Source organism: Rana temporaria, chromosome 4 (genome assembly GCF_905171775.1).
Source record: "Rana temporaria chromosome 4, aRanTem1.1, whole genome shotgun sequence".
Taxonomy (NCBI): Eukaryota; Metazoa; Chordata; class Amphibia; order Anura; family Ranidae; genus Rana; species Rana temporaria.
Genome location: NC_053492.1, coordinates 202,150,905 through 202,161,877, shown reverse-complemented (window position 1 = coordinate 202,161,877; position 10,973 = coordinate 202,150,905). Strand labels below are relative to the sequence as shown.

Below are 10,973 nucleotides of genomic sequence, written 5' to 3'. Positions count from 1 at the left end.
TACACACCTCACATTTTCGTAAATATTTTATTCTATCTTTTCATATGACAACACTGAAGAAATGACACTTTGCTACAATGTAAAGTAGTGAGTGTATAGCTTGTATAACAGTGTAAGTTTGCTGTCCCCTCAAAATAACTCACACAGCCATTAATGTCTAAACCGCTGGCAACAAAAGTGAGTACACCCCTAAGTGAAAATTTCCAAATTGGGCCCAAAGTGTCAATATTTTGTGTGGCCACCATTATTTTCCAGCACTGCCTTAACCCTCTTGGGCATGGAGTTCACCAGAGCTTTACAGGTTGCCACTGGAGTCCTCTTCCGCTCCTCCATGATGACATCACAGAGCTGGTGGATGATAGAGACCTTGCGCTCCTCCACCTTCCATATCAGGATGCCCCACAGATCCTCAATAAGGTTTAGGTCTGGAGACATGCTTGGCCAGTCCATCACCTTTACCCTCAGCTTCTTTAGCAAGGCAGTGGTCACCTTGGAGGTGTGTTTAGGGTCATTATGTTGGAATATTGCCCTGCGGCACAGTCTCTGAAGCGAGGGGATCATGCTCTGCTTCAGTATGTCACAGTACATGTTGGTTCCCTCAATGAACTGTAGTTCCCCAGTGCCGGTGTCCTGTCGATATGGGTCCCCCGTTGGATAATGCCCGGGCTGGACTGCTCATGCGCAAATGAAGCCGCCGAAAATCTCAGAGGATAAACAGCTGTTCATCACCTGTAGACGGCGCATGTGCAATCAACACGCCGCTCACTCCCGATGCTCGGGGTAGGTTATTCTTTGAATACAACAAGGGGCGGAATACAACAAAGGCCGGATGCTATTCTCATAGGGGCGGATGTATGGTTATACATTGTACACAACAAGGGGAAGAGGCCGCATGATGGCCAGTGCTTTTAGCAAAGCGGCGGATGTATTATTGAGCAGTGCTTATGAGTGCCTCTGCCTCTTCTGTATGCATCCGCCCCTTGTTGTGTTCAATGAATAACCCGCCCCGAGCATCGGGAGCGTGCGGCAGCATATTGCGCAGGCGCCGTGTACATGCTGATCAATCAACAGCTGTTCATCCTCTGCAATTTCAGGCTGCTCCGTTTGCGCCTGCGCAGTTGAGCCCGGGCATTATTCAAGGGGGACCCATCTCGTCAGAACAACGGCAGTACTCATGCATCCCCAGACCATGACACTCCCACCACTGTGCTTAACTGTAGGAAAGACACACTTGTCTTTGTACTCCTCACCTGGTTGCCGCCACACACGTTTGACACCATCTGAACCAAATAAGTTTACCTTGGTCTCATCAGACCACAGGACATGATTCCAGTAATCCATGTCTATAGTTTGCTTGTCTTCATCAAACTGTTTGCAAGCTTTCATGTGCATCATCTTTAGAAGAGGCTTCCTTCTGGAACAACAGCCATGCAGACCAGTTTGATGCAGTGTGCGGCGTGTGGTCTTAGCACTGATAGGCTGACCCCCCACCCCTTCAACCTCTGCAGCAATGCTTGCAGCACGTCTATTTCCCAAAGTCAACCTCTCGATATGACTCTGAGCACGTGCACTTAACTTCTTTGGTCGACCATGGCGAGGCCTGTTCTGAGTGGATACCAGCTATGGTGATCTGTGAGGTCAATCAAGGAAAGGTGTGCAGGGTATTCCATGGAGACAGGGCCGGATTTCCCACAAGGCCACCGAGGCCAGGCCTCGGGGCGGCAGTGGGTGAAGGGGCGGCGCCGCTCCTGCGGCATATTTTCTGGTTTCGCGGCCGCCCCCCTGCACTAACATAGCCCCCCGCGGGTGGCGGCACTTGCTACTTAGGCAGTGTAATCGGCCTAGTTTGAACACGACAGTAGGCGGCAGGCCACACAAAAGCCCTGCGATTGTCCGAACAGTGTCATGTGCGGCCGCACGCTGTGGAATTCTGGGACATGTAGTCATGATGTGAGGCTCGCATCATGACTACATGTCCCAGAATTCCACAGCAAACGGTCGCACATGACCCTGTTCGGCCAATCACAGGGCATTTGTGTTGCGAGCACCATGCAAATAGATTGAGGGAGGCGGAGCTGGTCACGTGTGGATGCGGCCAAGGTCGGCTGGTCGTGAACACTTGCTGGAGTCCTGCCTCTCTGCCTCGGGTGCTGTCACTGTGTTTTTCTGAGGTCCCTGTCTTATCTACCCTCCCCTCCCCGTTTCAGTCATGCTTGCAGTCTGTCAAACCACCTCCTCTATGTCAGCCATCCTCTTCTGTCAATCCACCTCCTCTATGTCAGCCCACCCCCCTTTGTCAACCCACCTGCCCTCTGTCAGCTCACCCCCCCCCTTTCAGCCCACCCATCCTCTGTCAGCCCACAGCCCAACCCCCTCTGTCAGCCCACCCCCCCCTTTGTCAGCTCCCCTCTGTCAGCCCCCACCCCCTCTCAGCCCACTCCTCCTCTGCCAGCCCACAGCCCACCCCCCTCTGTCAGCCCACCCCCCTGTGAGCTCCCCTCTGTCAGCCCACCCCCCCTCTGTCAGCCCCCCCCCCTCTCAGCCCACCCCCCCTCTGTCAGCCCCCAACCCTTTTCAGCCCACCCCCCCTCTGTCAGCCCCCCTCTGTCAGCCCACCCCTTCTCTGTCAGCCCACCCCCCCTCTGTCCGCCCCCCTCTCTGTTAGCCCACTCCCTCTCTGTCAGCCCACCCCTCCCCTCTGTCAGCCCACCCCTCCTCTCTGTCAGTCCACCCCTCCTCTTTGTCAGTCCACCCCTCCTCTATGTCAGCCCACCCCTCCTCTATGTCAGCCCACCCCTTCTCTATGTCAGCTCATCCTCCCTTTGTCAGCCCACCCCCTCTCTGTCAGCCACTGCAGGGAGCCAGGCCAGCCACCTGCAGCAGGGTGCATTGTGCCAGCCAGCCAGCCACCCACCCACTGACCCACAGCAGGGAGCAAGGCCAGCCACCCACCCACAGCAGGGTGCACCGTGCAAGCCAGCCACTGACCCACAGCAGGGAGCCAGGCCAGCCACCCACAGCAGGGTGCACCGCGCAAGCCAGCTACTGACCCACCCACTGACCCACAGCAGGGAGCCAGGCCAGCCACCCACAGCAGGGTGCCAGCCAGCAAGCCCACTCACAGCATGATGATGAAGATTCCTCATATTTGGACAATACTTCTTGATGTGACAGAATACCTAGATTGGACCTATATACTGATATATTCCTGAGAAATTTGAAGAGGAAAATTCATCTGTAAAGACATTGATATCATCTTCAGAAGATCCAGATGAACAAAGATTCAAAAACAAAAAAAACTGCACTGTACAGAGGAGCCTTGACAAGGCAGTGCAGCTTCGACATACATTTGATGAGGCGGTACCTGGGCACGCACAGCTATCCACTTCTGGCCACTGGTGTTCCTACTCTCTTCTCTCTGCAGCAAGCAACTAAGTCTCAGAATCAGCAGGCAGCCGCTGCTCCGTTCGCACATAGTGTCAGCGGCGGAGGACTGTGTCCCAAATGAATGTAAGCAAGCAAACCATCATTAATGGGCACTGGTAGGCTGCATTGATGGGCGCTGGTGAGGCTACATTTGATAGGCGCTGGTGAGGCTGCATTTCATAGGCGCTTCATTAGTTTGCATGTGCTGCGCTATATAAGTTTTCATTCATTCATTCATTCATTAACCACGCGCAATCTCATGCATGAGCGGCAGCACAGGGGTTTGTGTGTGTGTGTGTAAACACACAAATAACCATGCTGCCAGAGGAGAGATAACAGAGAGTGTGTTTCTACAATGTAAAAACCACTAATTGTCATCTCTCCTAGTTAGTCCCATCCCCCCCACAGTTAGAACACACAATAGGCAACACAGTTAACCCCTTAATCGCCCCCTAGTGTTAACCCCTTCCCTGCCAGTGACATTTATATAGTAATCAGTGCATATTTATAGCACTGATCGCTCTGTAAATGTCAATGGTCCAAAAATGTGTCAAAAGTGTCCGACCTTTCCGCCGCAATACCGCCGAAAATTGCAGGTCACCGCCAGTACTAGTAAAAAAAAAAAAACTCCATATAAATGCCATTAACCATTCCCATAGTTTGTAGACGCTATAACTTTTGCACAAACCAATCAATATATGCTTATTGCGATTATTGAATTTTTTTTTACCAAATATATGTAGAAGAATACGTATCGACCTAAACTGAGGAAAACATTTGTTTTAAAAAAAAAAATTATTGGGATATTTACTATAGCAAAAAGTAAAAGCAAAATGTCGGGTTTTTTTTCTTCAAAATTGGCGCTCTTTTTTTGTTTATAACGCAAAATATAAAAACAGAGGTGCCCAAATACCACCAAAAGAAAGCTCTATTTGTGGGAAAAAAAGGGACATAAATTTTGTTTGGGTACAACATCGCATGACTGCGCAATTGTCCGTTAAAGCGACGCAGTGCTTATCGCAAAACATGGCCCGGTCATTGAGCAGCCAAATCTTCCAGGGCTGAAGCGGTTAAAAAGGTGGGGTTTACATGGGCAGGAAAAAGGGGATGGGCTCAGGGGTGGAGCCAATGGGGGCGGCAAAATGAGGTTTCGCCTAGGGTGTCAAAAATCCTTGCACCAGCCCTGCATCCAGGCCTTGCCCACTCTGACATGTTTTGCCCTGCCCACTGGACTCAGCCTTGGAGGACCTCAATGACAAAGCCCGTGGGCAGGCAAAACAAGTTAGGGGGCATGGCCTGGAAGGAGTTTGGGCTGAGGCTGCTCTGACCATCGCTACCTATAGATTTTGTTGGATGTGCGGCACCTGAAATTATCCTTCTTCTTGTTTGCATTCACTGAGCTGAGACAAGCCCCTTGATAAAGAAAATAAAAAATAATAAATCTGCGCTATCAGGGTAACAAGCAGCTACATACAATCCAGTGAAAAAAAGGAAAGCAATACAAACAAAAATCAAAAAAATGCAGCGCTGAAAAGTAAATAGTGAATAGACAATGATGTCTATCTGGAACCCACATAAGTATAAACAAAAATGTATGAGTCCATGGATTATTACAATAATCTTAAGGTTGAAAATAATAAATGATGTGATAGAGACAATATAGACGTATGTCTAAGTCTCAATAAATATAAAAATATAAGTCCATAGAAGTGAGCATAAAAGCAAAAGTTGAGATGGTCAATCAGTGACAAGACACCCATCGGTGATCCTAAGTGAACTAGAATATTGGTGATAACGCCCGCCACCAGGAAGGGAGGCTTACCGGATGCGATGGACCCAAGTGAGCTTATGCCCAGAGGGTCAGTAAAGCTTGTAAATAGGATGGATATGAGGGTATACCGGAACACACCAAAACATACGACCAGCAAATATCATTGAAGTTTTCGCTTAGTGGCAGGTGGAAGGGATAACCTCAGCTGGGAGATGGCTCATGGAAGTGGAAGAGCATGCCCAGAGTATGTGGAGGAAAATGAAAGGCACATAGCGTAATTCCGTAAAAACAGGAAAGTTTAATACCGGTTAAAAACACTTACAGTTATGTAGACATAAACGGACATCAATGTAATAAAGTGCATGGCAGCAGTAGAGTCCCGACGCGTTTCGCTACAACTAGCATCATCTGGGGTGTCAAGCCCCTTGATGGCCTGCACTCCCCATTGACTGTTCTCCAGAAGTGGACCAACTGATTTGTTTCAAATTTGGAACAAAGTACCTCTGTTACTCTTTCCTCATTTGTCCCTTGTTTTAGTCCGCTATATATAGTTGTATACAAAATGCACAATTTAATTTTCAAAAGTGTTTCCCAGTGCTAAACCTTTCATTCAATTTCTAAATGACTGTATCTGTAAATTTCAAAAGCCAGTATGAAGTTAAAGTAGTGGTAAAAAAAAAAAGAATTGTAGGTTTATCTTGATGTTTAGGCAGGCTTGCTCCCAAATTTACCTGACAGGTGTAGTTATCTTGGCTCATTGTTAGGGATCAATTGAGTTCACCCTAAGTGTGAAATTGCTGCACTTCTCTCTTCTGCCACTAGGTGGCTGGGTACCTGGTGATAAAACAAGGGCAAAGCAAGGATAGATTAGGAGTATATTGGGTATCTTAGCCAATGGGCAGATGTTTTCTTAAATCCCTTGTTCTGCTGGGAGAACCTATATATTTGGGTGGAGTCAGGTGATCAGTGTTCTGTGCCACCTTGACGGCTGTCTGGGTGGACGTGTGTTGTACTGCCTGGGCTGCTAGGCTGGAGTTTGGGCCTATCCCAGGGACATCTGTCTGCTAGGCTGTCTGAGGGCCTATCCAAAAGCAAAAGAGCAGCGTCGGGTTGGGTCTGCAGCTTGCAGTACAACCAGAAGTGATGGTTCTGCCGGCTGAAGAACCTGTCATGGTCAGAGGTAGAGGGGAAGCTGTCGCAACTAAGGGACCAACCACCTTATTACCAGGGACCTCAGTGAGTAACTGAAGCAAGTACTGCAGTAGTATTCTCACCAACCGGCGATGGTGAAATATTGGGAAATCTCAGCAGGTGTCAAGCCAGGGACCCAGCCATCGGAGATGACGCTTGCAGAGCAGCCTTGTGTGTCAAGCCAGGGACCGAGCAGGCCAGTGGGGTGAAGCTTGAGAAGTATCTGGGGTGCAAAGCTCGGGACCCAGCAGAGAAGCGGGGGTGACGCTTGAGGAAGATACTATAGTAAAGATTGGAAGAGCTCAGGGGATTCAATGGCAGTGAAGTGAATCAACAAGTCTAGAGAGATAGAGTTCAATGGGTTGAGAACCTGCAAGAAGTGATTGTAGAGAAAGTAAAGGAATTTGTTACAACTTGTGTTAGGAACTGTTCTAAGGCTGTTTCCATAGGAGACAACATTCCTACACATGCAGATGTGGTGTCTTGCTGGATGCCTTTCCCTTCATGGCTGTCTACCTGTAGAGGTCTTGGAGCCTGCCAATTAACATTGCAACTACCTAAGGGTGTCCTGGACTTAAACCCTCTCTCCCACAGTTCTGTTTAAGAGAAATAAAATCTCTTTGCATTCAAGAAGTGTCTGGCGCACATACATCTATCTTGCATTACACCCACTATGCCTTACAACCCTCTCTACACAGAAGGATGTTAGCAGTTCTTGACCTGGCCTGGAGATTCTCATTAGACTAAAGGAGGCTTGGGATCTTGCTATAAACTAATCATTTTCTTTGTAGAATTCTTCTTTATTAGGGCATGGCAGGGGAGTGTGTCCTATGACTACATACTTTTGCTAATAGGTGTCTCTCATTCCCATCTCAAAAAGTTAGGAGGTATATAAAAAGGTAAAAAAAATCCTAAAATCCTGAATACACACACCAAATAAAGAACATCAAGTAGAGAACTCAGTGATGTACAGTATATAGTCCATACAAGTGCATAAGCAGAAAGGATCTCTGCAAACCACCTGAATTTTGGAACCCGTGCTCTAAAAATAAAAATAAACATATAGGCAGGCAAACGGCAAATAACTAGTCATTACTATTTCCTGTGATCTTCCTGCAGCTGATTGTTTCTCCAACTACTGACTTGCAATGCCTTGTTTTCATGTGGAGGGAACCATCTTGGTAGAGGCAGGGGTCTGCTTCCTCATGTTAGAGCCGCCAGCAAAGAGAACAGGTAGAAGAACACTAGTGACATCACAAAATCTCACTTGTAAGGTAGCAGGGTGTGTGACCCCCTGGATGGGTTTACTACACACTGAATTTATACAGACAGGCAGTCGAAGACGGTTGAAAACAAAGATTTGGGTTTATTCTTCCATCTTGCTGGAAACAAGTGCAAGCATCCAAACAGCATAAACAAAATCAAACATAAAATGAACCCTGGCCACTTGGGGCGTCTACCTTCACCACACCGGAACCTATCTAGGGAGTCTGGCACAGCCTAGTGCTGGGCAGACACTGCTGGTCATACAGCAGAAAACAATATTCTCTTTTTGATTTTTATAACACAGAAAAATCAATGACCACCTCACCTCCTCAGAAGATTTTCAGCTACTGCTCTCCTTGCTCAAAAAGCCTCAGGATGCATCAATTCAGTGGTAATCCTCTGGATTACTTATAGAGGCCTTAATTGCCTCATTCTGAACAAGCTGAAGTTTTTTAACGCCCTTAAACCTTTTCTGGCTACTTCTGCAGCCGACGCCTAATAACAATTGGTGTATTGTGTAAACAAGGCAGAAATGTATCTGCCGTCTGTGACAACACCCACAGATTTACCTGACTTCCTGTCACACACTCCAAACCTCCAAAGACTAGCAGTCAGATGCAGCAGTGCCTTAGATCTCACGCTGCAGATATACAGCTGTAGCAATATGGACTACAACCGTAAAGTACAGTGATCCTCCGGTATTTCCATGCATTGCATGTCCCTTTAGTGTGTATAGGAATAAATACTGCGCTGGTCAATTCAAACATAAATGGTATGAGACCATCCACGAATGAGTAAAAAACATAAAAAATAACAAAATAAAAATAACTTGTGAAAAACAAAAAAACAAGCTGCTGCAACTCATATGTTAGATGGACATAAATACAAATGGTTGTGAAAAAGAGCTGCGCTGCAAAATGTGAAAAAATATCAACGTGACATTCAAATATAAATGGGTGCTACATGCACAAACCACTAGTGTAATCTGAGATAAACCAATGAATAGTGCAAAGTCCATATGAGTGGAAGAATCGTAGAGAAAATCAAAAGAAGGCAGAAAATTCTCCAAATGGGTGAAAAGTATCCTGGCAGTATCCCGTGAATCTGTAAAACAGATGATAGTGTCCTCCACCAGTATATCCTAGCTGCTTACCAGATAATTGATATAATCAAGCATGTAGCCAAGTAAAACCATCGAGACAGTTTCCAGGATCTCCAGGGTACGTTTTTCACTTTCACAAATCAGACCACTCAATCTCCATAGTATAACCCAAAAGAGAGAAGGCTGCTAGCAATTTCTGTATACCGCAGCTGTAGTTTTTCTTGAAGATTATGCCCAGACGCCCAGTTCCGCAGCCTCTGGATGAATTTCGTAGTGCTCAGTGCTATCAAATGACATCATATTTGTGAGCCAAACAAATGGATTGTGTGAGAAGTAGTCGCTCAGACTGATGATGGCTTTGCATGTTTATGCGCCTGGACTACATATCCCAGGGATCTTCGCTGCCATCGGGGAGATTGCTGGGAGTAGCTATAAAAGAAGCAGAAGCCCGCACGGAGCTCTCTTCCTCCTGGGCCTGACGTCAAACAGACCTCTCCGTGCACGGAGAGAGGGATTGTGGCTTACCACGCAGTGTACCACATTCCGATGAGAGGGGCCTAGCTCTGCTGCTGTTCATCTGACATCCATCACGATACGGTGGATCCACTGCACGAGTGTCGCTACATCAGAGGGTGATCGCCCAACCTTTACAAATCCTTTATCATGGTTCCACTGGGAAACTTTGCACAGACATCCTTACCTTAGGAATCCTTTACTGAAGTTGCTTTGACATCGCTTCCTACCACATCATACTGGATTACAGTTAATGAGCTCCTAAATGCCGGTGAAGACCATCAGATCTGCAATGGGGACATTACTGTCATTACTGCTATACAGGCCCTTATACCATCAGCTTTAAGTCTGACCTCTCCTTAGGGTACCAGTTATAGGCCGGCCAAGGACTCCCTTATTAAAAGTGTGTCAGAGTATTTAGGTAGCTGTGTTTATCCTAAAGCCTTGTACACACGCCCGGTTTTCTCTGCAAGAAAACTGCTGGCAGAGCTTTCTTGCCAAGTAAACCGTGCGTGTGTACGAGGCTTTCAGGTTTCTCATCAAAAAAACTGCCCAAACTCTAGACAAGAAAAATAGAGAACCTGCTATCTATTTGCCTCGTCCTGATTCTCGGCAGTGTTTTCCTGCCGAGAAACCTGAGCGTCTGTATACTTACCTGTCCCCGTGGACACCCGCGCATGTTTAAAATGACTTTGACGCATGCGCGGTAGCTTCCAAGTGCAGTGTAGGGTGTAGCAAGATGGCGGTGACGTCACCGCGTTCTTGCCATTCAAAAGAACGGCAGTTCTTTTGAATTGAGTGTGTGTACACTCGGCCGGCAAGAGATTCTTGCCAAGAATCTTGTCAGGAAAAACAAAGTTTTTGTCCTGATGAGATTCTGGCCCGTGTGTACAGGGCTTTACAGGTGCTAGCAGTACTTGATCGATCGTTTCTCTGTCTTTTGGCTAAGATCAAGTGTAGTATCTGTTCTTATCAGTTGCCAGGGGAGGCGCTATGCTCCTCCTAAATGGGGAAGGCAGATGCAAATCCAAAGGTGTCATTGTACCCGAAAGAATTAATTGCGCTAAACCAAAATTGTTTGCTATATGTGAAAAACAAACATGTATGGGCTTTGGCCCAAAATTGTGTATCATATATGCTATGACTGCACTCTAATGATACAAATCAGGTGTGCTCATAGCCCAGAACCAGGGCACAAACTCCAAATGGTTGGGGCATTGTTAACCCTAAGTGTTACAACACCGTGAGGTTCATATGACTATAGCGGTTTAAACAAAAACAAATATCAATAAAGTGAATTAAATTTAAACCCATAAGTCCAAAACTAAATCTGAGTAGATATAAAGTCCATAAAAAATTCAGATGGAAGAAGACACCCGTGTAGATTCCAAAGAACTGGTCCTGAACACCTTTTGTGAATCCACCACCAATTGCACAGCTGCTTACCAGACATACAGGTCCTGCCGGACCACAATCAGCATATCACTCCACTATGGAAACTGGAGCATGTTGTGACACCACCACTAGGACTGGAGAATGATGTATCCACGACAGGGTAAAAATTCATACAGGGCTCAGCAGCGGGAATATAAAAGAAAACAGAGCTCCACATAGCATAAAACCAGGATGATTTATTTTAAAAAACTAAATGCAGCAGGTAAAAAACTCACATTTGAGTAGACATGGAATGCATTGGCCTGTAAC

The 10,973-nt window shown here is 46.8% G+C and overlaps 1 pseudogene; it reads left to right on the top strand.

The window, feature by feature from the left end:
- The first annotated feature begins 10,193 nt into the window (after nucleotides 1-10,193).
- LOC120938692 lies at nucleotides 10,194-10,404 on the top strand (annotated as a pseudogene).
- The last annotated feature ends 569 nt before the right edge of the window (nucleotides 10,405-10,973 follow it).